We start from the raw sequence: 26,376 nt of genomic DNA on the forward strand, positions 1-26,376 counted from the left end.
GAGATTACCAAGGAACTGAAAGAATTTTCTGGGTGGGAGTATTATGAGAAAAGGAGAAAATGGTAGGACATGAGTTTGGAGAGGTAGCAGGGGCTAGATCAAACAGGGTACTGTGGCCATGATTAGGAATTTGGATGTAATGGGAAACAATAAAATGGTTTTAAGTACGAACTGTGATTTCATTTATATTTTCAAAAGAAGAGTCTTACTGCTCCGTGGAGAATAGATTGAAGGGAGCATCCAAGATATTTGAGACTCAAGAGGAGGCATCAGGTAGGCAATTGGACATATGTGTATGGTGCCCAGTGGAGAAGTGTAGGCTTGAGTTACAGATTTGTGAGTCATTTCAACCATTCCTAGAGTTCCAACAACAAATTGTAAAAACCTAAAATCATCATCCTTACCATCCAACCTTTATGTAGTAGTCTATAATTTACTTTTGATTATCACAATTCTCTGAGATACTTATTCTTCTGACTTTACAGATAAATGCTCTGAAGCTTAGAGAAATTATTTAACTTGCTCAGTGTCTCTTAGTGTTAGTCAGGATTTAAGTCTAGACTTTTGACTACAAGTCCATAACATGACCTCATATTATTGTACTTCCCCCTATTTTAAAGAGTCTAGAAAGAATATGAGTAATTGGCTAAACTATGAAGGTTTCTTTTGAAAAAAACTTACCTTATATTCTCTATTATACATATCTTAAATTTCCTGTATTCCAATTCATCTTAAACTATGGTGGTAAAACTAGGAATGTCAATGAAAGGATAAATGAGAGAGATATTATGAAAGAACAGAAAGGTCTTTGTGATTGATGGGCCATAGGGAACTAGGGGAAGAATTTGAGCAAAAGAGATGTAAGAAGTACACAAAAAGGAACACCATTAAATCATTAATAACAGCCAACACTAATATGGGATTTCTTATGTAGTAGGTACTATTATACACACACATCTGTATCAATTTATCTTTTATGTCTCCTCTCAATTATCCTGTGAGAAGGGATTGTTATTATCCTCATTTTACAGATGAGGAAACTGAAAAACAGAGAAATAACTTGCTCAGTGTCATGAAGATATTAAGTGATGGGGCTGAGATTTAAATCCAGGCAGTTTAGTTCCCGTTCTGCACCCTTAACCACTATGCTGTATTGCCTCTATCAAGACACCAGCTGGGGGAATTGGTTGGGAAGGGAGTGGGAAATGTTCAGTTTACTAGTAAGGCATACAAGAAGGAATGAACAGAATATTTGAATTACAATTGTGTTTAAGGAGAAGATTTAGGCTGGGGGAGAAATTTAGGATCTATGAAACTATGAAGCAGGATTTTTGTTTTAGGGAAAAGTGGAATCTGCAAGTTGGAAAAATTATTACAAATATCTGATACAGTTTTCTTCTTGGAGAGAATATGGGGAAGAAAGGATAAGTTGTGAACTGACTCTGGGAAATGTTCAAGCAGAGGCAGAGGACTGAGCAGAAAAATGGGATTATCAAGAGGTCTTGGTAAATGATTAAATACAGAAAGTGAGAGAGGAAGCAGTCAAAGATGAACATGATTTGATCCTGGTGACTAAGAGGACAATGGAACCATTAAAAAAGGGCAAAGGTATTTTTGAAGATATGTGTTCTAGATGATGTAGAATATGAGGAGGGATCCCTTCCTCTAGAATAAAGTCCAAACATCTACATCCTAGAAAAAGCATTCACACTCTCTTGTCTGGCTGCAACCTGCTATGGCATAAGTGAGGCTATTTTGTCAGGCTAAAGGGCCTCAGCCCCTCCTCTGTGAGACTCTCCGCTGCTCTGCACATACTCTAAAAAATTCACATGCTCTCCTGATTTATGGCCTCTGCTTACGTATGTATTCCCCGATAGCTTAATAAGTTAAAACTTTGTTCTATGAGTTTGTTTCCAGGAACATGCTGACTACAGGTGGAAAACGTACCTACAAGGTATCCATTACAGGTGACAGAAGAATGGAGCAATGTGATGCCTGGCGCCCTTCACACCTGGAGACCAACATCCCTGGACCACCTCCTCACTCCCCATTTTTCCTATATAACCACCTCAAGATTATGTAATTTTTGAAGATGGTTTTTTGAGACATTGGTCTTGCCATCTTCCCGATTATGCTAGCTAATCAAAACTTTCTCGATCTCTAACTCATTGTGATTAATTGGCTCAGATCCTGGCGAGCAGAGCAAGCCCATTGCTTGGTAACACTACCTTATCAGTATTACATATTAACCTTACTTCCTCTTTTGCTACCAGTATCAGTTAGGATTCATGATCTCAAGTGACAGAAAACCTTTCATTAGTTTAAGCAATGAAACAAACACATGAAAGAATTTATTGACTAATTTAACTGAAATTTCCAGAATTATCTAGTCCACATTGGATTCGGGGCATCAAATATGTCTCCAAGCCAAATCTCCACCTTTGAATCTGCTTTTTTTCTATGTTGCCTTCCTTTGCAGAATTTGTGAGTGAGGAAAGATGGCTTCAGGCCTCCATTTTTCCAGATTAAATCCACTGGAAGAGAGAGCACCCCTCTTGGTAACTCCAGCCTAAGGCAGAGGATTAACTCAAATGTGCTTTCCCCCTGGAGTCTTGCCCCTGCCATATGGGCTGAGAGTGAAGAAAAGATAGTTCTCCAAAGGAAATTATCAGAATAGGGAATGAATGCTGAACAGGCAAAAACGTCTGCTAAAATCTCTTCTGCTACATGAAGTTAACAAATCATGATTTTGCTCTCGACAGAAAAATCCTCAAGTGAAGGATCAGGGATCTGAGTAAGTTCCTCAATTTTGACGTTCTGTTTTTCTGAGTATCCAGCGAGAATCTGAAATGTTTACTGAGGTGAACATGAGGTTACCTTGAAGGGAGGATTTTATAGCCAAAAGTTTACTTTTTGAAACAAGATGGCTTCTATTTCAAATCCGAAGGACATTAAAATATGACAACTACTAGGAATGAGGACGGTAAAGACCTCTTTCCCAATAATTTACAAGTACTGAAATGTGCTTTCCCATGTGAGCTGCGTGTGTCTTAAGCATCAAGGGCAGTAATTTCCCAGAGATAATCAAGAAGTATTCACACTTTTTTTTTTTTTGACAAGGGAAGCCACACAAATTAGGGTACTGGTCTATCCCCCCAGCTTCATCCCCTATCTTCCATCGATACACTGTCACCTGGCCTTAAAGGCCAGGTGGAAAACTCCAAATGAACACATCCTGACCTTCTTTTGCCTCCCTCCTCCCGCCAAGGGCGCATGTCTTGTCTCTCCAGGCGCACCCACCAATAAGAAGCGACTCAAGCCGTGCTCCTCCAGGAGAGGGGGAAAAGATGTCCCCGGCGGTCCAGGCATCTTGGCAACCCCCCTCTCCCAGAGGAAACGCGAGTGATATCCCTAGAGCGGGGGAAAAAAGTCTTTCTCCCGCCAACACCCGAAATCCTCCCTGGCGTCGCAAAATGATTTGCTTTTCAAGGGAGAAAGGGGCCCCGTTTTGGCCTCCAGATCCCTCATCCGGCAGGAAGCTCTTCCTCCTCCTCGCTCCCTGCATCGAGGGTGAAAGCCAAAGCCATCGCGATCAAACGCTACCGCTCCCCGGACCGGCCGCGCGCTCCACCCGACCAGGCCCCGCCTCCCAGCTTTCCAGTAACCAGAGCGGGAAGGGGGCTCCGGGAAGATCCCTGTGTCCCTTAGCGCCGGGCGGCGGCCCAAGGAAGCGGAGGTCTCCTCGGACGCCCGGGATCCCCTCCGCGGCTCCGCGCTGCCTAACGGGGCAAGTCGCATGCGCACCGAGACGCGCCCGGGAAAGCGAGAGTGAGGGGAGGGGCGAACGCAGAGCGCCGGCCGTCGGAGCCCGCGGGGGTCACTGACGACGCATGCGCCGGGAGGGAGCGCAACCACAGACTCGGCTTGCGGCTGCCGGCTTCGGAAAGGAAACCCCCGACAGCGAGAGCGCGAAGGAAATCTGGCCCCTGACGCGTGCGCGCTGCCGGTGAGTGGCGTCCCACCGGGTGGGCCCGGGGCCTGACGTCCGCCGGTAGGCTCGCCTCGGCGGCGCATGCGTGCTCCGGGTGCCGGTGGAGGAGGGGAAGGGAAGGGAGGGGGAGGAGGAGCCGGCGGCTGTAGCGGTGACTATTTTGGGGGTGGTGGGGGGCGCCACTCACTGGCCCAGGTGCTGCTTGTGCCGGGAGCCGCGGTGTCTTCGGGACGCGGCCGGGGTAGTGGTTCCGAGTCACCGCAGCTGAACTCCAAGGTGGGGGAGGGAGGAAGCCGGAGCCGCCGCAAGCCGCACGGTGAGGGCGCGGGGAAGGGGAGGGAGCGGGGGGCGGTGAGTGCGGGCCGGGGGCGGCGGCCAAGGGAGGGGAAGGCGGGAGCCGAAGCCCAAGTTTTGCCCGTCGCCCTGATGTGTCTGTTCCTGGGAGTTGGGGCGGAGGCCCGCCCTGGCTGAGGGGCCCTCCGGGGCAGCTGGGGTTACCTGCGGGGCAGGGGCGGGATTGGGGTGCGCGGCGGGGCGGGGTGGCCGGGGCTGGGGCCGATTCCCGCGTCAGGGCGACCGGGAAAGCCGGAGACCTGGTGCCGGGAGGGCTTTCGCTGGGGACCCGCTAGGCCTTGTGACCCACTTTATTCCTGTCACAACTCGGGCACGTTTGGAGCGCGCCCAATGGGGCGCCGGGGCGGCCAGCTCCTCCGGGGAACCCCCGCCCTCCCGGCGCCCGGCCCGCGCGCCTCCGTTCGCAGTCCGAGCGGCCGCCGCCGCCGCCGTGGGCTGGTTCCGTTAGTGGTCGTGGTTCCGGGGCTCGGTCCCCAGGGAGCGCGCGGCCCCGCGCGCCCGGCTCGAGCGACGGCGCTGGTTCGAGGGCTCCCCGCGCGGCGCCGGGGCTTTGCTTCCTGCGATCGCCCCCCGCCTCCCCGCTCCCTGTCAGCGCCGCCGCTGGCTTTTCCAGACCCCTTGCGCCGGCGAAGCCCGAGTCTCCGGACCTGGTCCTGGCGCTCTGGCCCCCGGTGTGTCACTGGCGGCACGTTGCGTCGCAGGGCTCACATTCTTGAGCGTGTTTTCCCTGGTGTGAAAGTCGTCCTGTTAATAGTGGGGAGCAGAATCCTGAAAGATCAAAGCCTCGGCCTCGACCTGGCGGATGAGAGATCGAATCAGGTGGCCGTGTCTTGCCATAAGAGTGCCGTGCTGTACGACTTTAAGGCTTTCTAGCCTTTTTTTTTTTTAAAAACAATGTTTTCTTTTACAGTGAAAGAAAAGCACAAGAAGTAAAGAAACTTTCACAGTGGTTGTTGATTTGACTGTTACGCGGATCCCCTCCGAATCGGAAAAAAGGTAATTTCACTTGAAGATTTCCTTCTGTTTTAAGTGATCAGGAGAAAATTGTGGAATGTTTTCCTTCTACCTGCTTGAGAAACAAACGTCCTGAAAAGGATATAATTTAGAGAATGAGTCGCTTCTGAAAGTTGTCCCTTGGGGTACTTCAAATCTGGTTTGTTTTCAAGTCTTGTTGGAGGAAGGAAGCTGCCAGGTGTTCAGGAGTCGACGGAGCAGAGTGTCGTTCAAGGTTAGACTGAAGAAGATAGATGAAAGTTGTGGTCGAACTAGTCGTGATCAGCTATGAGAAAAAGGAGGAGGAAGCTTTCTGTGCACTGACATGGAAAGATCTCCGAAATCTGTCACAAAGTGAAAGAAACAAGGTGTAGGACAGTGTGAATAACGTGCTACTTTCTGCGTCAAGCGGGGAGGTGGAATAAGAACGCAAACTTGTGTTTGCTCTGCTACGTATAAAGAAGCTCTGGGAGGTTGCTGGAAAACTAATCGCGATGGGGGGAGAGGTAGCCTGGTGAGGGGAGGATGGGAAATGAGATGTACCCTGTGTATGTCTCTATCTTTAAAAAGGTTTGTGACCATCTAATGGATTCATAAACCAGATTAAACAAAAATCCTCCTTTCCAAAATAATTTGCTGGGTGGTTTTTGTCTGCTTGTCTCTCTTCCCTAATTTTTGTTGATTTTGGCCATTTTCAATATGATTTCTCTTAATATTTTTTAGAAAAATGAACTAACATTGAAAGAAGGTTAGGATGTTTTTTTATTTATATTTTAATTTTTAAGATGCTGAAGTCACAGATAAATTTAACTTTTAGAGATGTTTAGTCATGTTGTGCTTTGCTAAAATATATAGTGACATTGTTTGCATTGGGTATTATGGCTGGATTATGCTTTTCAGAGTATAGTTTGTGTCCCCCCCCGCCTTTTTTCGGGAGTCATAGTTGCATAAAATTTTGCTTTTGCGTTTTTAATCCCACAGTTGTCATGACAGACAATTGGAGAATATGAACACTCCATTAAAATGATGATAAAATTAATTGTCCAGGTAGTTTGCTCTTTGGGAAACTGTTTCTCTTAAGGGAATCAGACATGAACCTCAGTGAAATGTAAATTTATCTGTGTATATATAGTTACTTCTTATGAAAAATTTAAAACTGAGAGGCAATGTTCTATTGGTGCAAAAAACTAAAAATTTTTTATGACTTATGAATTGCTGTAAACATTGTATTAAGATTTTTTAGCTCTGCCAGCCTAACCTTTTTAATTAGGTTACAATTGAAAAGGGGATTGTTAGAGTGGATATAATTTTGAGGGGAGGGTACTCAAACTCCCTCTGGTGGTTAATATTATATAATCAGAGTAGTGAATGTTGAGTAGTGGGTGACAGTTGCTGTGGGCATTTTATGTTACCAGTATTCCTTTTTATTTTGTAGGCTAGGATAATTGTATTATTTCTCTTTCTTCTGTAGATCTCTAGTACCCAGACTTTTGCAAAATGACCTTTATTTTTCATTTTCATTCCATGTAGGTCTATTCAATCTTTTTGAAAAAATAAAATCACGTTTTAAAATTTCACTTAAAATTTTGTTCTTAAAATTACAGAATTGATGCCCATGAAAAATTAAAACAATACAAGGTATATATAGTAAGTGAAAACCCACTTTGCACTCTTTCATTTCTATCTCACATCCCTCCCCAGAGATAACTGCTGTTAACGTTCTAGATCTTTTTCTGTGTATTTATAAACATATTTCAATCTTGAAAATTGAGTTGCCTTGATTGATTCTCTGATATGCCAGTTTGCCTCTACCGTGCACTCTGTTACTAGCCACAGGACAGGGAAATGACTTGGAGTATGTCAGAAAGTTTAACATATGGTATGCACCTTAGGACATACTCATCTTTTGACTTGTGAGGGGCCAGTCGGTTTGGGGTGCGTTTATAGAGTTTGCAGTGAGGTCTTACTGGTGTGAGCTTTATCTCGTGTAGATTGAATTCAGCTGAAAGACTTGGATTCCATGGCTTCTAGAGGATTCCTTAGGGTCCACATTCTAGAGTTTTCTTTGGGTTTTGACCTGGTCAGTTGCTCACAGGTGAAAGGTTGATTTTATTCTCCTGTAGTCGCAGACCACTAGAAAGCCACCTAGATTACCTCAGCCTCTCCAGGTCCTCTGAAGAGAACATAGGCGGACTGTGTCCTTAACCAAGAGAGACTGATTGACTTGGATGGAATCATCCTTGAAGGGGAAAAGGGAGAATGTGCCTTTTGGTCTGGTTTGTGCTTAACTGACAGCAGACAAGTTGTGTGCACACTCCCAGCCACCCCCATCCTCCCCTGAGTAGAGAACACTACCTTTCTAATAGTTCCAGAGGGTGGTTTTGTTTTTTTAACCAAGCTGCAAAGACTTAGCAAGCTTGATTCTTGTTAGCTGATAGAGTCTGCAGAAAGTTCACACTATTAATCAAGACTGTTTACTAAGCTATGCGTCATGCACAGAAAGATGCAGTGTGAATGACACTGCCCTCAGTGGATTTGAAATCTAGTATAGCTAAAAGAGCATTTACGTAACGATTATAACATAAGATAGTAAATGATAGGTTCCAGAAGGAAAACATACATAAGATTTGCAAGGGTGAGACTGTTTCCAGCTTTTTATTTTTTTGGTCATGGGGTTTTGAGGGAGATTATATATCTCAACCTTTTAAATAGTTAAGAAAGGATGGAACAAACTTAGAAAGCTCAAATCTCAGCCCTTAAGGAGTAAGGAGGTAAGGAGTTAAGTTGCAGCCTTACAGCAGGCATTTATGAGACTAATTGATAGTTGCTTTTTTGTTTGTTTTTATTCTATCCTGCAGGAAAGAGCCATTTGATGTTTTATTTGATAATTATAATACAACCTCTCTTAGATTTTAGGATTGTTAGAAGGATTAAATTAGGAAATTTAATTCTCAGTTAGCTATTGTCTACCATCTAATGTGTCAGGCAGTGTTAGTATTAAAAGTAAATTGTTTCTTCTTATCTCATTTCCTTTCCTGAAAGCACATATTTAATGTACGATCTCCCCCACATTTGTACTTCTGGTGCTGTGTCAAATATTTATTTGCTGCAAATATTTTGAACTATGAAAGCAAACAACATTGTGAAAAATCAAAGTTCTGCCTTATAGCAAAACTACCTTTTGTTGTGTGTGTGTGTGTTTCCTTCCATGTCTTTGCAGATGCATAAAGTAAAATATTTTTTTACGTGTAGTTTCTTGTGGGCATTGTACCAGTAGACATTGCATTTTGTCCTTTTCTGAGTCTAAAATTCTAGAGGCAGTTGTATGAGTTATTTATAGAGGACTTTTAAGTGTCAGAGCAATTTAATCTTGCTAATTGAGTGTAATTATCATGATGGCATTTATATTTGTAGGTTGCTTTACAACCATTTGTTAGGCATTTTTTATAGCTTTGTTAGATGTAGCTTCTGTGAAATAGGTGGATAAGAGATTCCTGTAGTTCTCTATATTTTCAATTATGTAAATGTTATATTAACTGAACTCCTCCTCGTAAGTGTATTGTTGACTCTGAGTTATCACTTGTTTTAGGTGTTTATTTCACAAAGGTGTAATTCTGCTTATTTTAAGTCTTAGAAGTCTATAGAAAAGAAATCACTTCTAAAAGAAAAGGACAAATCAAATTTTTATGAATTGCTTTTGACTTTTATAGTATACTGTTTAGGATGTAATTTACTTTTTATTTTTCAGAAATATTTTCATAAATAAAATATTTTCCTTTCTCCATTAATAAGATCAAATAGTAAGACAAAAATTCCCATCTTTTCCAGAGTGCACATTTAATCAGATATTTAAATTTTTAGTTCTCACCCAAAATAGTGGAAAATGAAAATACAGGTTGATTCATCTTTAAAGGTTTTGTATTTTTTTTTTTTTTTTTTTTTTTTTTAAAGATTTTATTTTTTCCTTTTTCTCCCCAAAGCCCCCCGGTACATAGTTGTGTATTCTTCGTTGTGGGTTCCTCTAGTTGTGGCATGTGGGACGCTGCCTCAGCATGGTCTGATGAGTAGTGCCATGTCCGCGCCCAGGATTCGAACCGACGAAACACTGGGCCGCCTGCAGCGGAGCGCGCGAACTTAACCACTCGGCCACGGGGCCAGCCCCTAAAGGTTTTGTATTTTTAAAAAACCCTGCAAAGGGGAGTGCTACCAATGAGGGATAAACCATATGTCTAGCTAAGAACTTATCATTTGTATTAAAATATAGATTTAGTGTAAATAGTTGCGTTTCTTTCTTAATCTCTTTCCCCTCAGTTGTAAAAATAGAGCATCCCTAATGTAGCAAATTTGGGAAACACGAAGAAAAGCGTGAATTAAAATTTTAAAATATCACTGGAAATCTCCATCACCAGGAGATGCGATTGTTAACCTTCTGGCGTGTCTTCTTCCTGCATTTTGTTTAGCCATTATATATGTGCATGTCCACTTATAGCCTCGTGATGTTTACAGATGGGCTCATAATGCATCCACTGTAGTGCAACTGTTCACTTAACAGTGAATCTTGAACATTTTTATGTCAGTATTTTTCTATAACATTATTTTTAATAGCGATGTAGTATTCTTATCTATGTTTGTGTGGTTTACCTAGTGGTCTTTTTCTGTTGGACACTTAAGTTTTCAATTTTTAAAATAATAAATAATGGTGTCACTTTTAGAAATGGCAGCATTAGTAAGCAGGTAGAGTTGTTACTTGAAAAAAATTTCAATAGAGTAGTCTCAGTATCAAGTAGAATGATACTGAGTTTGTGTTAATATCCAGATTAAACAAATTTTGTGCTTTATGTTGAAAAAATGTGCTATAAGTGTATAATAAATTATGTAATAATGGTCCATAATAAAGTGAATCCAAATTTTTATAATGACATATTTTTTAAAAATATGTTTTACTTTGAAGGTATTTAACAACCTTTGCATTTCCCGAGCATAAATCATTTGGATGGCAATGCTTTTGAACTAGCCTTCTAAGTAGGGTGGGAATCTATGAAGCAGTCCACACAAACATTTAAAACTTGAGCTATAACATTTTTATTTTTACAGTGGATTAAGTTCAACAGAGTTTTTTTGATTGCTCCAAACCACGTCCTTAAAAGGAAAGTCTAGATGTCAAGAAGGAATCCTTTATCACACAAAGAATTGCGTTCGCTTCATCTAGGGTTTCTGTGACATTGTATTCAACTCCTAGATATCTGTATCCTCCAGTTTAAACTGGGGAGAAAAACTGTTATGTCAAACTGTTTTCAAGAGAAAATAGATATGATCTTTATGGTTTAATACAGTGGTTTTAATGTGTCTTCTGTTGTCTGTTTTTGGAAGTTACACATTTTCTCAGGTTTTTATGAATACCACTTTTGATAGTGACTGTCTTTTATTTATTTCTCTTTTGTCATGAAAATAGGAAGTTTTTTTTTTTTTAAGATTTTATTTTTTTCCTTTTTTTCTCCCCAAAGCCCCCCGGTACATAGTTGTATATTCTTCGTTGTGGGTCCTTCTAGTTGTGGCATGTGGGACGCTGCCTCAGCGTGGTTTGATGAGCAGTGCCATGTCTGCGCCCAGGATTCGAACCAATGAAACACCGGGCCGCCTGCAGCAGAGCGTGCAAGCTTAACCACTCGGCCACAGGGCCAGCCCCCAAAATAGGAAGTTTTTACATGGTTGTTATTTCTTCTATTTAATTATTCTCAGTGACATGACAGATTCTTAAAATATCTGGTTTTATTCTAATAAAGCTTCTTGTTATTTGTTGACTGAAGCTTAATAGCAAAGACAGCAAACTACTTTAACAAGGTTTCAGTTCTAAGTATAGCATGGTGTAGCGATTAAGAGTGCAGGGCTCTATAGCTAGCCTGCTTGGCATTCAAATCCTGACAATTGCTAGCTGGTTGTATCACCTTGGACAAGCGTTACTTCAATTTCTCACTGTAAAATGAGGATAGTACTAGTTCATAATATTATGTAAGGATTAAATGAGACAATAAATACAAATTACTTAGAACAATGACTGTCACATAGTTAAGTGTTCAATAAATGGTAGATGTTATTATTCCTGTTGTTTTGTTACTTTCGTAGTGTGTACCAAACATGGCTCATCTTTTTTTTTGGTGGGTGGCGGTGCTCCCAAATTAAATATATTTAAGTCAGTTGCTTAGAGTTTTGTATTTGCATAGAGAGTTTGAGAGTATTTGGCTTTTTAATGTGACTTAGAATAACAAAAATAGTACTAGAACATGTTTCCAAGATGCATGGTATTGTATGTCTCTTTGAAATCCCTTTGCCATGTAAAGTTTTGATTCATGAAACTGATGAGTGGTTTCTTCTTGTTGAAATTTAAATTTTTGTTGAAACAATTTTAGAAGAAATTATTTAGGAAAAAATCCACAAATTAAAATGAAAAATGTTGACTTAAATTTTATTTTACAACTTTAGCTTATCATATACTTCAATGAAATTTCACAGATTTTTTTATTAGAAGCAAGAAGGGAAATGAGAGAACCGTTAGTTATTGGAAAAAGCTATTTCTCTTTGCAACTCTTACCTGCTACTTTTTGTCTCCATCAGAAATAGTGATGATATAATGTATTTGTAATTATAAAGGTGTCTTAGTTTCACCAGTAGAGTTTATTGTGTGAAATAAGTTTACATTGTTTAGCTTCCTTTTAGACTGGATCATGTTCTTATGTTTTTTGTAAGTTTGTTACTTTGTTTCATTATTAAAATTTATAATCTGATTTTTTTTATTTTGAAAATAGTTTTGTGGTTTTTATAAAAATGAGTCTTGCTCCTTAGAAAAGAGTTAAAGTACCAAAAGCACAAAGAACATCTATGATGAAAAAAATCACCTAAAATCTCAAAGATAAGCCCTTTTAATTTTTTTTTCAGCATTTGCTGAGGCATTTCTATGTGTGTGTGTGTGTGTGTACATGCATGTTACAGTTTTTTATCATGGTGTTTTTCTGGATGTCTGTGCTTGTAAATAAATACAGATTTTCCTTAATTTATCTAGTGTTAGTCTTTTACTTTGAGTATTTATTAGTTCATTTACATTTTTGCTGATAATAGTTGAGTCTAACTACCATCACCTTTGACTTCTCTGAGTTATGTGTCTTGTATTTTTTATCCCTCCTATTTTGCTTGCTTTTGTGTTAATCAAATTATTTTTATCCCATTTTTCCCGCTATTAACTTGTTGGTTATATATTCTTTCACTGTATCTTTAGTGGTTATACTAGAGATTACAACAGGCATACTTGACTTAATTAGCATAATACAAATTACTACTTTTAGCATCCTCCAAAAATGCCAGTTTCTTACACTTTAACTCTTACTCCAACCTTATTGCCTTACTATAATTCTGCATTTTATTTGTACATATTTTAAACTTGGGAAGACATTATTAATAGGGTTTTAGACAGTCTGTTTTTGTTCATATTTACCCTTTCCAGGTCTCTTCCTGCTTTTCTGTGTTTCTGTCTGGGATCATTTTCCTTGTGTGAATAGCTTCCTTTAGTATATATTTTAATACTAGCCTATCCACTAACAATGAATTTTTTCATTTTTGTTTGTCTGAAAATTCCTTAACTTCACCTTCCTTTTTGAAGAATGTTTTTTACTGGGTATGTAATTCTAAGTTGGTGGTTATTTTCTTTCTGCATTTAAAAAACGTTTCATTGTCTTCTGGCTTTTTGTTGAAGTCAGCTACCAGTCTTATTGAAGGTAATGTTATCAGCTTGTTTATAGTCTTGCTGAGAAAAATGTCTCTTTTTTTTTACCTCTTTTAAGATTTTCTCTTCTGTCTTAGTTTTTTCGCCATTTGACTATGTTTTGTTGAAGTGTGGTTTCTGTAAGTATTTTGCTTTATATTCATAGAGCTTTTTGAATCTGTAGCTTGATGCCTTTTAGTTTTGGGAAGTTCTCTGTCATTACCTCTTCAAATATTGCTTCTGCTCCTCTCTTCTTTTTGGATTCTAATGTAAATATATGATCGTATTCCATGTATCTGAAAATTTTTTTTCTTTCTGTATTTCAATTTGGATATCTTATATTGACCCAACTTCAGTACACCAGTGCCATCTTCTCTTTTGTCAAAACCAATCTGTTGTGTTCTTAATTTTACGTTGTAACTTTGAGTGCTAGAACATCCATTTAACTCTATTTTATAGATTTTTAATGGGCTCCAGTTCTCTTGAACATATTGATTATAGTTATTTAAGTGCTTGTCTATTAAATTCAATACCTCTCTCATCTATTGGTCTGCTTTTATTGTTTGTTTTTCTGTTGGTTATTGGTCATATGGTTGTGTGGTTCTGTCTCTGCATGCTTGCCAAGTTTTTCAAGGAACTTGTCCATTTCATCTAAGTTGTTAAATTTATTGGTAAAGTTGTTTATAATATTCTCCTTATCCTTTAAATATCTCTAGAATCTTTAGTGAGTCAAATATCTATATAATCTGTAGAGATTCAGTATCATTCCTGATATTGTAATTTGTGTCTTCTTTTGTTTTCCCTGATGAATCTGGCGAGAGACTTATTTTATTGAAGTTTTCAAAGAGTCAGCTTTTCATTAACCAGTTTCCTCTAGTTTTCTTGTTTTTTATTTCCTTATTTGTGCTCTGATCTGTTATTTTATTTTTTTTCTTAACTTTCTTTGGGTTTAGTTTGTTTTCTTTTTCTAGTTTCTTAGGGAAGACACAGAGGTCATTAATTTGTGACTTCTTTCCCCGGTATAGGTGTGCTATAAACTTCTAAGTACTGCTTACAAATTTTGATATGTATATATATTTTTTCATTTTCATCTAGCTCAAAAGACTTTCTGATATCCTTTTTGATGTCTTCTTTGACCCATAGATTTTTTATTTTTTTAATTTTTTAATTAAAAATTTTTTTGGTGAGGAAGATTGACCCTGAGCTAACAGCTGTTCCAATCTTCCTTTATTTTGTATATGGGACACCATCACAGCATGGCTGACAAGCAGGGTGTAGGTCCGTGCCCTGGATGTGAACCCATAAACCCTGGGCCGCTGAAGTGGAGCATGTGAACTTAACTACCACATGAAGAGGCTGGCTCTTGACCCATAGATTGTTTAGAAGTTTGTTACTTAGTTTCCAAATAATTGAGGATTTTCCAGAGATCTTTCTGTTATTTGTAAGTTAATTTCATTGTGATGAAAGACATTCTTTTTTTTTTGCTTGAAGAAGATTAGCCTTGAGCTAACATCTTTGCTAATCTTCCTCTATTTTGTATGTGGGTTGCCACCTCAGCATGGCTGACGAGGGGTGTAGGTCTGTGCCTGGGATCTGAACCCAGGTCATTGAGCAGAGTGCGCTGAACCTACCCACCTATGCCATGGGGCCAGCCCCAGAAGAACATTCTGTATATGTCTTAGATCCTTTTACATTTATTGACATTTATTTTATGGCCCAGAATATGGTCTGTCTTGGTAAATGTTCCATGTACACTTGAAAAATAATATGTATTCTGTTGGTTGTGGGGTGGAATGTTCTATAAATGTTAATTAGGTCAAGTTAGTTGATTGTTTTGTTTATGCCTTGTAATTTTTGGTTGAATGCCAGATGTTGTGAATTTAAAAGCAAAATAAAGCCAGCATTACCACGTATATTTTGCCAGATGGGGTTTACCTTTTCTTCTAGGCAGATAGAATAGGGAGCCAGTCATCTTTGTTTATATGGTTTGCTATGTTAGTGGTTTGATGATACTCTTCCTCTTTTTTCTTCTTGTTTTTATTAAAAAATTTTTGTTTTGCTGAGGAAGATTCACCCCGAGCTAACATCTTTACTGATCTTCCTCTATTTCATATGTGGGTTGCTGCAACAGTATGGTTGCCAATGAGTGGTATATATCTGTGCCCGGGAACTGAACCCAGGCTGCTGAAGCAGAGTGCACCGAACTTAACCACTCGGCCTCGGGGCCAGCCCCTATACTCTTCCTGTTATTTGTCTTATTTGTAGAGTATGGTCTTCTAGGATTTTCAATTCAAAGCCTGGTGGTCTTTGTCCTCTTAGTAGTGCCCAAGGTGGGAAATTTCACTTTACTTTTCAGAATTTTCCAGTAAACTATTTAGCCTCTTACCCTGCACAGTTTTAAAATTAAACAAATGTCCTGGGAGAGAAAGTAGGCTTGAGCTTGAGCTCCCTGTACAGTCTCCCAGTTTTGTTACTGCAGCCCTTTGTGAACACCAAAAGCTCTCTTGGCTTCTTGGTTCCTCAACATCAATTTTCTGCACGGACCAAGTCTCAGTTTTCAGCCTCCAGCCCATGCTCTTAATCAGGAAATGCCCAAAGACAGCTGCATATCATCTAAACACTCCTAAAAGATTCCCCCTTCTCTGGAATTTTAGACCTTCTTGTCCCCCATTCTTCCACATCTCTTTGCTGCCTTTAAAAATATGTTTTGTAGTTTATTTTGCTTTTCTTGTTGTTCTCAGCAAGAATATTGGCCTACTGCAAACTATTCCATCCTTCCTGGATGTGGACAATTCCCTATTATTTTTTAAAGCTGCACAGAATACTCAATTTTCATGAGCTATTTTGCGTTAAGTATTCTTCTTTTAGGTATTTGGTAGTTGGATTTTACATTTTGACCTAGTATACTTCTTAAAAATTGGATTTATTGAGGTATAACATATATGTTAAAATTCACCCAATGTAAGTATACAGATTGAGTTTTACAGGCATATACATTCTTGTAACCACCACCACAATCAAGATAGAGAAAATTCCTGTCACCCTGAAAAATTCTTTCTTCCCCGGCAACCACTAATCTGTTTTCTGTTAACACAGTTTTGCCTTTTCTGCAATGTAATATAAAAGTAGTCATGCTGTATGTGGTATGTGGTCTTCTGGGTGTGGCTTGCACTTAGCATAATGCTTTTGATGCTCCTCTGTGTCAGTAGTTTGTCTCTTTTTATTGCTGAATTCTGTTCCATTGTGTGAGATATGACCTAGTTTATTTATAACTATCAATTGCTGGACATTTGGATTGCTTCCAGTTTTTGGCTGTTATGAACAAAACTGCTAAACATTTGTGGACATGTGTTTTCATTTTACTTGGGCAAACCTCTGGGAATAGAATTGCTGGGTTGTATGGTAATTGTATGTTTAACTTTATAAGATACTGACAAACTGTTTTCTAAAGTGGCTATACCACTTTTCATTCCTTTCAGCAATGTATGAGAGTTTCAGTTGCGCTACATTCTTGCCAACACTTGGTAGTGTCAGAGTTTTTGAATTTCAACATTCTAGCAGTTTGTAATAGTATATCTCATTGTGGTTTTAATTTGTGTTTTTCTAGTGACTAATGATATTGTGCATGTTTTCATATCCTTATTGATCATTCATGTATTTTCTTTTGTGAAGTATCTGCTCAAATCTTTTGCCCATTTGAAAAAAATGGGTTACTTATTGAGATGTAAGAGGGTTTTTTCTTTAATATGTATGTAAACAAATAATATATTCTTTATTGGATATTGGAATTATGAAAATTATCTCCTGATCTATGGCTTCTCTTTTTATTTTCTTAGTGGTGTCTTTGAAGAGAAATTTAAAATTTGATTAAATCCAGTTTATCAGTTCATTCTTTTATGCTTCAAATTTTTTGTGTTTTATCTTTGAAATATTTATCTTCCTTAAAGCTTTCCTCTCATATTTTCTTATGGAAGTGTTACAGTTTTAGCTTTTGTGTTTAAGTTTATGATTCATTTCAAATTAATTTTTATATATGGTATGAAGAAATGGTTGAGATTCTTTAAAAAAATTTTTTTCCCCACATAGATATACAGTTGTTCTAGTACCATTTGTTGAAAAAAAGACTAGCCCTTGTCCACTGAATTACCTTGCCACTTTTGTCAAAATCAATTAACATATATGTGTGGGTCACTTTTTGAGCTATTTTATGTAGTGAACTGTATGTCTATCCTTAGATCAATACCTTAATGTGTTGATTATCGTAGCTTTAAATCCAGTAATGGAAGTCCTCCAATGTTGTGCTTCTTTTTCAGAATTGTTTTGGCTTTTTAAGGTTCTTTTTATTTCATATGAATTTTAAAATTAACTTGTCACTTTATATAAAAATGGCTACTGAGATTGTAGATTGATTGTATTGAATCTTAGGTCCTTTTAGAGAGAATTGACATCTTAACAATACTGTATTTTTTGATCCACAAACACAGTATACCTCTCTGTTCATGTAGGCTTATAATTTCTCTCAGTAATGCTTTTATAGTTTCTGATTATACTTTTACTAGTGAACTTTATCCTCTTCATTCAGCAAGTACTTATTGAGCATCTACTGTGTGTCAGGCACCATTCTAGTTGCTGGTGTTACAGCAGTGAACAAAGTAGGCAAAAAGCCCTTCTCTTGGGGAGCTTCATTTCCAACCGGTAGAAACCAGGGGAGAAACTAATAAGTTGAATATATGTTAGATGGTCGTTAGTACTCTGGAGAAAAATCAGGGTGTAGCGGGTTGGAGTATATGAATGTAGTGGGGTGGGTAGGGCAAGGTTTACAATTTTAAATTAGGTAGACAGAGAAGTCTTTGTTGAGAAGTCAATGTTTAAGCAGACCCTAGTCTGCTATGTACACTAATAATGAAACGATAAACATGTTCAGAAGGAAAAGGGGAAAGAATGTGGGAGCTTGAATAAATGTGCTAAGTATGCTAGTTGCCTCCTGTGTGATAACCAGGAGTGAATAGCATTTAAAATCAGCAAGTGTAGTAACAGAAACAGACCTAACAGCAGAAAGGTAAACAGTAAGGAAGATAGTGTTTTTGGTTGAAATCTAGTGATGAGAAAGAGAGGAGGAAAGATAAGCATATCTTCTCATGACTTATAGTAGAGAACTAATAGGTAACGTGAAGAAATGGAGGACTAAGTTTATTATGTATGGATGTGATTATAAAGGTGTCCACGAGTGCAATAGTAGAAAACTTACTAAAATAACAGAACCATCTGTGAAATATAAAGAGAAGATAGAGTTAAATGACACAGATGGGTGCTTTATTATTTACAGTGAAGAAATACCAGATATCTGTGTAAAAATAATAAAATTTTTTTGAAAAATTAATATTCAAAAGGCAAAAAAGACACTTGGGAGTTATTCACAAAAACCGTACTGGTAGAAGACTTCAGTGGTTCTCTCTTAGACTATTGTGTATCAAATGAACAAAAGACTAAAGCTATAGAACAGCTAAATACCGTAATTAATAAGCAAAATTTAATGGATAAACTGAATTCTACCTTGAAGATAGAGGCTATACCTTCTTTCCAAAAGCTATAAAACATATACAAAATTTGATTCTAATACTACATCATAAAGAAAACTTTAATACGTTCCAAAAGTGGGAATAATATAGAGTTGCCCATGTAATATGGTAGCCACTAGCCACATCTAGCAGTTTAATTAAAGTTAAATGAAATTCAGTTTCTCAGTGTCATATGCCACATATCATGTGCTCAATAGGATAGATTGCCTTTGGAATGAGGAGAAAAGAGACCAGATTGAAGTATCGGTGAACTAAATCTTCCTCTTTCATAGCAAGAGGTCAATAGACAAAATTTGAAGTCAATCAAGAGATAAAGACGGACACATATTATGTGTAATTATGGAGAGAAATAGAAAAACCACAAACAAATAGATGAAAGTGATGGCTTCTAGAAAGCGGGATTGCAGGTAGGGACACTTGGGCAGCCTGCCTTTTTATTTTAAGCCTTTTCATACTATTTGGGGTTTTCTTTGTTTTTTGTTTTCTTTTGAGGAAGATTAGCCCTGAGCTAACATCCGCCGCCAGTCCTCCTCTCTCTGCTGAGGAAGACTGGCCCTGAGCTAAGATCTGTGCTCATCTTCCTCTACCTTATATGTGGGACACCTGGCACAGCATGGCTTGATAAGTGGTGCATATGTCCGCACCTGGGATCTGAACCGGCTAACCCCAGGTCGCTGAGGTGGAGCATGCGAACTTAACCGCTGCACCTCCGTGCCAGCCCCTACTATTTGTTTTTTTAAAACTGTGTGTGTGTATTACACCAATGATATGTAAGTTTTAAGAAACTGATAGGATAAAGCAGCCTAGAAACTGTCCTTGCACAATAGTTTCTTATGCAATAAATGATAAGTGTAATTTCATGCCTTTGTATAAACTGAAAAACACTCAAGTTCTCTTTAGATTATTTTATTACAATTAATTTATACTGAAAGTGTTAAAAAAAATTTTTCAGGCACCAGTAGCCAAGTCTTCTCTTTCATTTGTAAGTGAGGATAGCAAATATTTCTGTGATGTTGGGCATATGTTACTTATCTTTAATTGACAAAATATTTAATTTTGGGGGCTAGCCCGGTGGCATAGTAGTTATGTTTGCTCACTCTGCTTTGGCGCCCCGGGATCACGGATTTGAATCCCAGGTGTGGACCTGCACACGGCTTATCAAGCCATGCTGTGGCAGGCATGCCACATGTATACTGGAGGAAGATGGGCACAGATCTTAGCTCAGGGCCAATCTTTCTCAGCAAAAAGAGGAGGGTTGGTGGCAGATGTTAGCTCAAGGCTAATCTTCCTCAAAAGAAAAATGAAAACAAAACAACAAAAAAATATGGGAGGGAGAAGTAAGAGTAGAGTTTTTGTATGTGGTTGAAATTGTTAGCTTAAAGCAGACTCTTCTGCTTATAAGATAGTTTATGTAAGCCTCGTGGTAACCACAAAGCAAAACCTGCAGTAGATTTACAAAAGATAAAAGAGAAGGGAATGAAAGCATACCACTATAGAAAATCATCAATTCACAAAGAAAGACAGCAAAAGAGGAAGAGAGCAAAAGGGAAGAGAACAAAACATCCAGAAAACAAAAAAGATGGCATTAGTACTTACCTATCTGTAATTACTTTAAATGTAAATGGATGAAATTTTCCAATAGAAAATGGCCGACTGGATTAAAAAACAAGATCCAACTTTATGCTGCCTACAAGAGACTCGCTTCACCTTTAAGAATGTAGGCTCAAAGTGAAAAGATGGAAAAAGATATTCTATGCAAATGGAAACCAAGGAGAGTAGGAGTAGCTATACTACATCAGACAAAATAGACTTTAGGTCAAAAACTGTAATGAGACAAAGAAGGTCTTTATATAATGAACAAGAGGTGGTTCAAGAGGATATAATGATTGTAAATATATATGCACCCAACATTGGAGCACCTAAATATATTAAGCAAATATTAACAAATCTTAAGGAAGAAATAGACAGCAATACAATAATAGTTGAGGACTTTGAACAGTACCCCACTTTCAACAATTGGTAGATCAACTAGATATAGTCAATAAGGAAACACTGGACATGACATACCTTAGACCAAATTAACTTAACAGATGTATACAGAACATTCCATCCAACAGCAGCAGAATACACATTCTTCTCCAGGACACGTGGAATACTCTCCAGGATAGATCATATCTTAGGTCACAAAACAAGCCTTACATTTAGAGGATTCTAAATCTTACAATTAGGAGATTGGTACCGTATCGAGTATCTTTTCCAACCACAATAGTATGAAACTAGAAATAACAGGAGGAAAACTGGAAAATTCACAGATGTGTGGAAATTAAATACACTCTTGAACAATGAGTGGTTTAAAGAAGAAAGCAAAAAGGAAATCAAATCAAATAGGATGCAGCAAAAGCAGTTTTAAGAGGAAAGTTTTTAGCAGAAAACACCTAGATTAAGAAAAAAAACTACAAATAAACACTTTAAGGAAGTAGAAAAAGAACATAGTAAGCCTCAAGTTAGCAGAAGGAAGGAAATAACAAAGATTGGAGCGGAAATACATGAAATAGAGACCAAGGAAACAATATAAAAGATCAGTGAAATAGCTGGTTTTTTGAAAAGATAAAATTGGCAGACCTTTAGCTACACTAAGGAAAAAAAAGACTCAGATAAAATCAGAAATGAGATAGGAAACATTACACCTGATAGAACAGGAATATGAAGGATCGTAAGAGAGTACTGTAAAAAATTATATGCCAGGAAATTGGTCAACCTAGAAGAAATGGATAAATTCTTAGAAACATGTATACAGCCTACCAAGGCTGCATCATGAAGAAATAGAAAATTCAAACAGATGAATAATGGGTAAGGAGATTGAAAATAGTAATCAGAAACCTCCCAACAAAGAAAAACCCAGGACCAGATGGTTTCACTGGTGAATTCTACCAAACATTTAAAGAATAATTAACACTAATCTTTATCAAACTCTTCCAAAAAATTGAAGAGGAAGGAACATGCTCAAACTCATTTTACGAGACCAGCATTACCCTGATACCAAAGCCAGGTTAGGATACTACAAGAAAACTACAGCCTAATATTCCTGATGAATATAGATACAAAAATTCTCAACAAAATACAGGCAAATTGAATTCAACAGCACATTGAAAGAATCATACACCATGACCAAGTGGGATTTATCTTTGGGGTGCAAGGATGGTTCAATACACAAGTCAGTAAATGGGATACACCACATTAATAGAATGAAAGATAAAAATCATATGATCATTATTGAATAGATGCAGAAAAAGTATTTGGTTAAATACTTTTCCAAAGGTTAAAACCTATATTATTATACCTAGTTCTTTTATTAGTGTCTTAGCAACTATAAATAAAATATTTAAATTTCTTTGGTGTTATATTTTTACATCCCTGCTGTGTGAGATAAGGATGCTAAGACCTTTATCCATTTCTCCATTCTTGTCTCTTCTATGTCTTTACTTCCATTCCTACCTTTTCTTTTGTATTTGACCAGGTTGATAACATAACATTTACATTCTGTTCTGTAATGAGAATTAAGACATTCAGCCTTGTCAGTAGGTTGGTTCTAAAAGCTGAACATGATAAACTGCAGTTAATCGTTGAGTTAGGATTATTTTCTTCTCAGCAGGTTGAAAGTCATGATGCTAATGGAACCCAAAGAATAAAATATTTAACATCAAGGTAAGGTTGCTTATGTTTACTTACAGTTAATAAGTTTTTCAGTATCATGCCACTAGTTTGCTTCATATTCTGACTAGTTTGCTTTATATTGTTCATCTTCCTCCACTACAGGCTGTAATTACCATTTTTTTCCTTGATAGAGAAAAAGGTACCTTCACATATCCTCAAATATTTCCTGCTTGAGTCATAATATCTAGTATTTGTTGGATGGAATCCTTTGTTTTCCTGGAGACATCCCTCTTAGAGCCCTCCTACTTCCTGCGTCAGTCTTGATTTGGAAGCGTGCTCTATATCTTTCATTCTGAGTTATGCCTTCACTGCATTTCTGGGCTAGATTTACTATTTTTTAGATCCCACATCTTCCTCTCATGACATTCTCCCTCTTTTGCTGGAATATATTTTAAATTAACTTCGGTGTACAGGGTACTTAAGATGTAAGTGTTCTAAATTCTTACATGTCTGAAAATAGGTTTGGCTTTGCTCATAATTGCTTGATAGTTTGGGTGTAGAAATTTAGATTCAAATTAATTTCCCCTTAGTACTTTCATGTTTTGCTCTTTTCTGTTTGCATAAAGATGGTAAGAAATGTGATGTTACTCTGAGTCTTGATACTTTCTAAATGACACTTTCCCTCTCTCCTTGGAAGCTCTGGTATTTTTATCTTTGTAGTTCTAGAATTTTATATTTACGTGTGTTAAGTTTGAGTTGTTTTTGTCATTCTGTCTGAAGTCAGTAGGCAATTTTGGTTGAAATGTAATGTCTTCCTTCAGGTGTAGGAAATGGTTCTTCTATTATTTCTTTGGTAATACTTCCTGGTTTTCTGTGTTCTCCCATTTTGGAATGCTCGCTACCAGAATATTGGCTTTCTGGATTGATTCTTATGTCTTTTATTTCTTCTCTCATGTTTTTCTTCTCTGCCTTTTTATTCTGTGTTCTGATAGATTTCTTGAACAGTATGTTCCTGCCTTTTCTTAATGTCTGTAAGCACATGATTAATATTCCAGTCGCTTTGCTTATTTTCTGCTTGTATCATTTCAAAAGGTAACATGGTGTAATAGCTTGTATGATGGAACCAGACTGCTGGACTGTGTGGGTTTAGATCCCAGCTTCACCACTTAATGTGACCTGGGGCAGGTTATTTAGCTTCTCTCTGCTCAGTTTCTAATCTACAAGATGAAGATAATAACTAGTTTGTGGATAGAGGAGTTTGTATTTATAAAGCATTTATAATAGTTCTTGGTGTAATAAAATCAATATTACTGTTACATATATGGCATCCTGTTTTTGTTTTATTGAATGCAGTTTCTTCAGGATTGTCTTGAGGATATTTTGTTTTGTTTTTGAGTTTTCTTCTGTGCCCTGAACAACCTATGATTCTTCTGAAGTTAGTTAATCTGCTTATTTATCTTGGTCATTTTTAGCTGCTGTTTTTTCTAGTATGTCTGGTGATCGTTACCATTGCTTCATGTTTATTTCTGAAGGACTATCTTGATTATTTTAGGTATTGGCTGTGGGTTTCCTTTCTTGTTGTATAGGTAGATTTGTTTTCTAGTTGCCATCTCAATGAAAAGGCTAGTTGGTAACTCTTTGTACCTAGCTGAAGCATCTTGTGTGCTGGCAAGTTTAGGCTTAGAGCAAAAGAGCAGGGAACCTGTTGTTAGTCTCAAGGAGCTTTCCAATTGTCTTGTTGACTTGGGCTATATGGATACTAACATTCAAGCCAGAAGACCTGGTTTCTTTCTGAGCAGTTTGTTAGATTTCTTTAGAAAAGAATATTGCAGTTTTGAGCCTAGGGGTGACACTGGGCTTTGCTTAGACAGGGAAGAGTTGTGGAGAAAAGAAAGGTGAAGCTTTTTTGTAGGTCGCCTGTTTTCAGCCTCTTTACTTGCTAACTTGGAGCCTAGACTCTTGGGACCATTGGCTCAGACCTTCACTGTAGTCCCTTTGTGTGTAAATTTTGGGCTGTGATTTCTTTAGTTCTGTTTAACCTATTAATACATTTAGATCTGCTTTCTGTTCTTCAGAAATCTACTGTGGCGTTTCATGTCTTCATAACTTTCTTCTCCATTTTTTTCATTGTTTTATAGATTTATTTCTTTTTGTACTTCTGTATTGTCTTACCAGTAGGCTTTGCAAAGGGAGGCGAGGCAAATATAGTGTTGTCATCTTCTCTTTCTCTCTCCAAGTTTTCTTTAAAAAAAAAAGGAGTGAAAGAAATTGTTATTTCACTCTAAATACTTTTATGTTTCTTTAAAAAGTAAGGATGTTTTCTTACATAACGTCACTGTCATTACCACATGTAACCAAATTAACGGTAATTCTTAATATCATATAATGCCTAGTCCATATTCAGATTTTTCCAGTTGTTCCAAAAATGCCTTTTTGTTGTTGATTTGTTTGAATCAGGATTCAAATGAGGTACATACATCCCAATTGATTATGTTTCTTGAGCCTTTTTTTTGTTTTTTTGAGGAAGATTAGCCCTGAGCTAACATCTGGTGCCAATCCTCCTCTTTTTGCTGAGGAAGACTGGCCCTGAGCTAACATCTGTACCCATCTTCCTCTGCTTCGTATGTGGGATGCCCACCACAGCATGGCTTGCCAAGCGGTGCCATGTCTGCACCCGGGATCTGAACCGGCAAACCCTGGGCTGCCGAAGCGGAATGTGCACACTTAACTGCTGCGCCACCTTGCCGGCCCCTCGAATCTTTTTTTTAAGAGTACAATTTGTTTGGAAGAGGAGTGGCATCAGTTTGTAGATCACTTCTGATAGAAAATGTTTGAGCAAGCTATGTGTTAATGTAGTTCTGCTCTAATTTCTTAAGAAAGCAAAGTCTTCCCCAAATAGCACACGCTTTTGTCTTAATGGAATATTATAAATCTATGCACCAGGATACAGTGTGGAATAAAGAACTTCCGTCTACCTGTCACCAGTTTTAATAACTGTTAACTCAGGATCTGTCGTCTTTCATTTATACCCTCACACATTTACGTTCTCCTAATATTATTTTGAAGCATATTCCACATATCATTCATATGTAAATATTTTAAGGTATATTTCTAAAACTAAAAGCTCTGAGTCTTTAAAATTTAGAACAGTTGATAAACTTTCTCCCTTTCCCTTTTTGCCCTCCATATTGAAGGAACTGGGTCACTTGTTCTATAGAATGTTTGACATTGTGGATTTGTCTGATTACTTCCTCCTGTTTAAGATCTTTTCACTCCTTGGGTGTGACATTGCTCCTGTTAAGAGTGTATGATCTAAAGGTTTGATCGATTCCAGTTTGATTCTTTTTTAACAAGAATATTTTATAAGTAGTACTATGTACCACGTATTTCATTATATCAGAAGGTACATAATATCTGGTTGTCTCACTTTTGGAGATGCTAAGATTGATCACTGTATTCAGTTGGTGACAGTATGACCCATTGTGAAATTTACTATCGCTTTTTCTCCTAATGGTTTTATTTTATTTATTTATTTTTATTTGAGGAAGATTAGCCCTGAGCTAACATCTGCCACCAAGCCTCCTCTTTTTGCTGAGGAAGACTGGCTCTGAGCTAACATCCGTGCCCATCTTCCTCCACTTTATATGTAGGATGTCTATTACAGCATGGCTTGCCAAGCAGTGCCATGTCTGCACCTGGGATCTGAACTGGCAAACCCTGGGCCGCTGAAGCGGAACGTGCAAACTTAACTGCTGTGCCACCAGCCTGGCCCCTCTGCTAATGGTTTTAAAATCCATCGATGATGTTGCCCATCTATTTATGTCATTTCTTTTGTTCTTATTAGCTGAAATTCTTTGGAGGACTAGCCCTCACTAATTAGGTCTCTTTGGCTACCTTGAAATACAGTTTGACAGGACAGGCAAGAAAAATGCTTTATTAGTTCCCTTTTACTTAATAATTTTTGATTAACCCTTAGTGTACCATCAGTGTCCATTGGATTTATTTAGTTATATATATATATATATATATATTTGTAACATTTCTAACTATCT

At 38.0% G+C, this 26,376-nt stretch overlaps 1 protein-coding gene across 50 annotated transcripts in view; it reads left to right on the top strand.

Moving 5' to 3' along the window:
* The first annotated feature begins 3,868 nt into the window (after nucleotides 1-3,868).
* Nucleotides 3,869-26,376, top strand: part of CLOCK (clock circadian regulator) — a 116,241-nt gene continuing 93,733 nt past the window's right edge. For 10 of the 50 annotated variants that reach the window (XM_070614867.1, XM_070614892.1, XM_070614889.1 and 7 more), the window contains exons 1-2: nucleotides 4,170-4,307; nucleotides 5,256-5,341. The gene's annotated coding sequence lies outside the window, so the exon portion shown is untranslated. Of the gene's footprint in view, nucleotides 4,007-4,169; nucleotides 4,308-4,722; nucleotides 5,165-5,255; nucleotides 5,342-22,319; nucleotides 22,376-26,376 lie in introns of those variants that run through there. The other 40 variants (XM_070614866.1, XM_070614909.1, XM_070614891.1 and 37 more) reach the window with 8 other exon arrangements.

Source organism: Equus przewalskii, chromosome 3 (assembly GCF_037783145.1).
Source record: "Equus przewalskii isolate Varuska chromosome 3, EquPr2, whole genome shotgun sequence".
NCBI classification, from domain to species: domain Eukaryota; kingdom Metazoa; phylum Chordata; class Mammalia; order Perissodactyla; family Equidae; genus Equus; species Equus przewalskii.